The sequence below is a fragment of the Meriones unguiculatus genome, chromosome 10, assembly GCF_030254825.1.
Source record: "Meriones unguiculatus strain TT.TT164.6M chromosome 10, Bangor_MerUng_6.1, whole genome shotgun sequence".
Lineage (NCBI taxonomy): Eukaryota > Metazoa > Chordata > Mammalia > Rodentia > Muridae > Meriones > Meriones unguiculatus.
Window position 1 is genome coordinate 104,828,030 of NC_083358.1, and position 6,000 is coordinate 104,834,029.

Genomic DNA, 6,000 nt, shown 5'->3' on the forward strand with positions numbered 1-6,000 from the left:
TTCCAGAGGCAAGGAGGATACGGGTCCTGGATAGGAATCTTGAGCTAAAGCTTCTAGCTAAGGTGAACAGACCAACACCAAAGGGCGGCTCTCACCCCTGTTTTATATTTTCACAATTCAGCAGGTATTTCCTGGCTTTCCTCCACGCTGGGAGTTCCTGATGATGGAAGTGATGGAAGTATAAATGTAAAGTGCCACAGTGTTCTCAAAGACCTCATTGCCCGGTGGGAGCAGCTAACCAGCAAATGAGCCATGCTAGCACAGCGTGGTGAGGTCAGTGATGGAGGTTTGACCTGGAGGCTCCATGGGCATTCAAACTGGGTGCAGAGTGGAGACAGAGCCAGGAAAGGCTTCCTGAGAGAGGCCTCCCTGCATTGTGTTCTGTTGGGCCAAAGAAAGGAAGCCGAGTGGTGTGGAGAGATGGCATTGTAAGCAGAGGGAGTAGCACAAGAAAAACAAAAGTAAATGGAAGAAAAGCATTCTTGGCATCTCTCCGGAGCTGTAAAGAGCCAAGCGTACCTTAAACCATGAGTGAGGAAAGAAAAAAGAAGAGGAGAATTTAGAGCAGAAGTCAGTGGCTCATGCTGGACGGAAAGAAAGGGTTGTGGGGTTTCGTTTTGAGTTAGTAGTACTTTCAGTAAAGAACAAAGCAGTCTACATTACAGGTCTCTTGAGTCGTGTGGTCTTTGTTGAACTGTTTGACTCCGCTACCGTAGCACAAAAGTAGCCACAGCCTAAGTGTAAAGCAGTGAATATGTTCCAGTGAAACTTTGCTTGCAAAAACAGGCGGTTGAACTGGCTTGGCCTGTGGGCTGGTCTGCAAATCCCCACAGCCACTGTGTCATCCAGGAACAGGCTGGCCAGCTCATCTCCATTTGCCCAAAGCTTCTTAAATATTTGGCTCTAAATGTCTCAAACCTAGGAAGCTCTCGTTCCTAAGCAACCAAGGACAGCTGGTCACCTTACCTAGAAAGCCTGTTAAAAAATACAGACTTTTACTCTGGCTGCTGATTCAATGAACCACAATCTGGAGTTGGGAGAGAGCCAGGGACTGTGGTACCACCTATGGGTAAGAGAGTCATCACAGGTGAGATTGGTTTTTCAGGCAGGAAGCCACTTGCCCATGCCCCTACCTATTAATCATGAGGCTGCAGTGAGGCCCTTTGAGAAAGTGGATCCAACTGGGAAACAGCACTGAGTATGAGGCTGGGTATTTCTGCAAACAAAACAAAACAAAAAAACAAAAAACAAACAAACAAAAAAAACCTGCTGTTCGCTTAGTAACCTCTTGGCAACACAAACAGAGGAAGACCCCTTGGTCAGCTCACAGGAAAGGATGGACCAGATGAGCTCTCCTGTCCACATCGCTGTCTAAAAAAGCCACTCACAGCTCAGTGTGCCTTCCAGGAATGAAGACGGGAATGAGTCCTGCAGAAGGAGCTGCAGGCTATGTGTCCCACTAACACACGTATAAAGACAGTAAACAGAGAGGAAGATAAACTTTGGGCCCTAGATGCCAATTTTTGGAAGTTCTTCAGGGCCAGTCCTTATCGGTAATGACCCTACAATGGCAGGGCTGAAATTTTCCTTTCTCGAGCAACAGGTGTTTGGCTTCTGTTCACAAATGGCAACTGTTTGGTTTAAGCAAACACAGGGTTTACTCTCCCACTCTCCTTATTCGGCCCCCTTTTAACTAAACTCTGCAGCCACGGGGGAATTTTCCACTCAATTATAAATGGTGTTTGCTATCTTCTGGACTGCTCCTTTTCGGCTCAGGCGAGTCTCGTTCTGAGAACATCAATGCATGGAAACCCATATTCACAGTACAGATAACTTGAATTACATAAAGATCCTTAAAGCTTAAAGTAGGCTTTCATTTGCACACTGCTGTTTTTTTTTTTTAATGAAACATTAGGCACATAACCACCTCAAGTTACCAGAAATAAACAGAAAATACATTTCAGGCGATTGAGAAGCCCTGTAGAGTGGCCAGACTTAGTGTGTTGACATCACCCAACTCTGGAGGCAAGTACTGCAGATGGACCCCTCGTTTGTTCTCAGTAGATTCGTGACTTAGGACACCTGAACTCATCCCATCTATGAATAGTCCAAAGCATTATTAAGCAACTGATATCTTTCATTTTGAGTACTTTGAACCTGGAGTAAAAAATTAATGCACCTCAGTAGGACTGTTGCAAAGAGTACCTAAAGTAATGCATAGAAAGCATCACGGTAAGCACACAGCAAATGTTGCTAGTGGCTCTCCCGTTAGACAATTTATTTTAGCTCTACTGTCAGCCCATATATGTCTCACTAGTGGAACGGGGATATTGCTCTTCAGAGTTTCTCTGTCAGTCACCAAACCTCTCCTTCATGTAGAGAAAATATGGGAGGGAGAGCAGGGCTATGTGGACATCAGCCCAGGAGCAGCTTTCAGAAGGCAGCAATTTACACATTTACAAATGGGCGATTTACATATGGGCAGAGCATTATCTTATGATAGCAGAGGGAGAGAAGGGGGAGAATGTATGTTCTGGACATACATTCCATTCCCAGACTAGAAGATAGACAAAGATATTTTCTTAGTTACATCTAAAGGTCTGAAGCTCAGACACTGGACATAGTTGAGGGAGCAGCTGAGCCTTCTGCTAAAAAGAGAGGGGCTGGTAGGTGCTTGGCCTCTTTCACTGGCATTGTGTGAAATGTGCTAGTAAAGCCCCAGCCTTCGCTGTCACCATTAAAGAAAGCATTGGTAGAAGCCAAATGGGAAGCACTTTGGGAGATGGTGACTGTGCCATTTCAAAAGTTATGTAGACAGGGACAGATGCCCTGGGAGCATCACACAGAGCTGCAAAGAGCAGTGGTCTTCAAAACTAAAATCCCACACGGCATTGTGCTAGCTGAGAAGGAAACACTTACTGCCTTCTGAGTTCTACGTCCCACACAGGGAGACACACTTTTTAAAAGGCCCCTTTCCTAAAGAAACCCACAGATTTGCAGAATCCAGCCTACGAGGATGATCAGCAAATGCTCAACTTCAACACGGTTACATTACTGCCAAGGTGGGGGCATGCACAGGCGGCAATTTAAAAGAGACACCTGGCCAGATCAGAAAGGGTCAAAATGAGCTCCCCAGGGGGTGGAAATTAACTTCAGAAGTCAGGTAAGGAAGGAGGCCTGCATTTAGGAGAAAGAGAATGTGTTAAAGAGTTTATAGTGAAATCTTGGAATGATGTGTGTATGTGTGTATGGAGGCCTTGGGTGCCTTGTAAACAAAATACTGGCTAAGCCATATTCCCAGCCCTCAATTTAGAACTTTTCCTAGAACTGAGTTTGGATTAAGGAACGCAGGAAGACATACTAGGGAAACAGAAAGAAGGCCAGACAATGCTGGGCCTTGTTGGAGAAGAGCCTTAAAGCCGAACCTTGATAATTTGCTTGGATATATTCAGAAGATTTCAAATTGGAGGAATGAAGTGGTATAGCCTATATTCCAGATCCAGGCACCATGTGTGATGAACCTTTAGAATTAAGGTCAAAAGCACACAGTGGTGATGTGTAGCAGAAATGTGAAAAACGAAGAGACAATCCAGAGAGTGGATGGAGGACAGGAGTGGATTTGGGTTCTTGGAGGGGGTCGAACAGATAGGATTTTGCTAAGGGTTGAATACAGGAGACAACTGAAAGGACCTAGTTAGTGCTGTGAATGACAATGTGAAGGATAGAACTGCCAGATGAGTTGAAGATTCAGGGACAGTAGACGGGGAAGCATGAAAAGATGGAGGCCCTCCCTAGGAGCCAACCAGGTAGGGAGTTGAGAAAAGAAGGTGCTGAAGAAGGAGGGATGGCACCAGTGGGGCTGTCGAGAAGCTGACAGAGTCTGTGGGCTGTCACAGAGTCTTGTTTGATCCAGTTGGGGGCAGAATTGAAGGACCAGTTGAACCCACTGTCACACTGCAGAGAGTTGACAGGGTAGAGATGGAAGTGGAGGCAAGACACAGGCTGCTCTTTAGGCTGGGGGGTGCTCGGCTGTAAAGAAGGGGACAGGTTTAAGGAGCAGCTGTGTTCAGTGGGGGAAGTTTTCCGGGGCATTGAGACACCTGAGCTTATTTGCACAGTGAGAGGAAGCCAGAGACTAGATGCCATGGAGCTGTTGGCTAGCAGTGGTTCCCAGCCTCACTAAGGATGAGATCCTTCAGTACAGTTCCTCATGTCATGGTGACCCCCAACCATGAAATTATTTTTGTTGCTACATCATAGCTGTTTTCCAATGGTCTTAGGTGACCAAAAGGGTCATAATCTACAGGTTAAGAACCATTGTATTAGAGGAAGCCCTCCTCCTTCGTCTTACTGAACACGATGGCATCTTCAGGGACTTCTCAATGTGCCTACGGAAGACTGCTGTTTCAGTCCTTGCACTGTTGCATGCTAATCTGGGGCCGGGTCCAGACAAACTGGGACCACTTAGTCTATTGAGTCATCCAGTGCTGAAAGGCCACTTCTCACCAATTGCTAAAATGCTGTTTTCAAGGTCTCTTATTTTAATTCGGTTTCATTCAAAGGGGTCAAATGTTACTGCATGCTTACTGAGCACAAACTTGCCCTGTGATGGGAACACCACTCTTACCCTTAGAAATGTAGTCTTTCCTGGGCATTCAACTTTTCAGGGGACTGGGGATGAAAAGAAGATGAACTGACATAATAAGGAAGTTATCATTTTTAAAGCTTTGTTTAGAGCCTTCAGGATCCTAAGCATCTCCATTCACTTAACTAAAGTAGCTCTACTTTCATTTGATTTCCATATTTGTGAGTCTTAAAACTCCATCAACGCAATGTTTGCTGATCAAAAAACAAAGCCGAACCAAATAATCAACCAACCAAAAAAAAAAATATAAAAATAAAGGTGAAAACAGGCATATGGCTCAGTGGGTAAAGTGTAAGCATGATGATCTCAGTTCAGATCCCAGAACCCATGTGAAACCTGGCACAATGACACATGTACAACCACAGCTCTCTCTCTCTCTCTCCCTCTCACTTGCTCTCTTGCTCTTTCTGTGTTAAATCTTAAGGTTTTATTTGACAGCCAATTTATTTCTAGGCCAAATGGTGAACACCAGGCTCACTGAGAGACCACGCCTCAAAAAAGTAAGGTAAAGTGCAATGAACAAAGAAACCCAACATTGACTTCTGACCTCTACACACACACACACACACACACAGCCTGAACAAAGGATAACTTTCCTTGTAGCAAATATACCCATGAGAGTCTTAATTGTCATGGTTAAGATTCTGGTTGTGGAGAGGAGAAAGTGACAACTGACTAACCTGGTCTGGGGAATGTGGGAGAGGATGTCCTAAGGAGAAAGCTTCACAAGGGACCTTTCGGAGCAGAGCTTCAGAGGACTGTCAGACACCAGTGTTCAGGAGCTGTGTGGAGACTAGCCTGAATGAGGAAAACTGGCATCTTTCTTCTAGGGCTGAAGCAGAGCAGACCGGAAGCCAAAATACTTCAGAGCGCTTTGCGTCCTTAACAGAGTTCAGCCCTCTCTCTTTCTGCATACTGACACCTAGTGGCTGTGCGCATTTTCTGCATTTCCTTGGCATGTCTAGAGTCCTCTCTTCCCACCGCTTCCATGGAAATAGTGGTGGACAGGGATGCTTCCCATAGCACTGAGCATGCAGAGCTGGGACTGAACTAGAACCTCACGATCGAGACTCCACTGGCAGTCAGTTCCCCACCACAGCCAAGCTCTACCACAGATACAGAAGGCCCAGTAAGGTTCACTTTAGTGACTGCCTCTAGAGTTGGCTGAAAACTTTCATGCCTCACTTTTGAGGGGTGAGGACATTTTAATATAAAAGAAACAGGAGAGAGAAAAGAATGGGGTTTTTCCTTTTTACCCCGTTCCCACTGGCCCAGCCTTCACACGTCTGTCTCACTAATGAGTGAATATGGTTAAGAGATGCTAAGAGAATGGATGTAAATTGTTTGCTTTTGGT

At 45.5% G+C, this 6,000-nt stretch overlaps 1 long non-coding RNA gene across 1 annotated transcript in view; it reads right to left on the reverse strand.

Moving 5' to 3' along the window:
- LOC132657074 (uncharacterized) overlaps positions 1–5,450 on the reverse strand; it is a 28,179-nt gene extending 22,729 nt beyond the window's left edge. The window contains exon 1 of the long non-coding RNA XR_009594918.1: positions 5,326–5,450. This is a non-coding gene — a long non-coding RNA (uncharacterized LOC132657074). The remainder of the gene's footprint in view (positions 1–5,325) is intronic.
- Between the last annotated feature and the right edge of the window lie 550 nt (positions 5,451–6,000).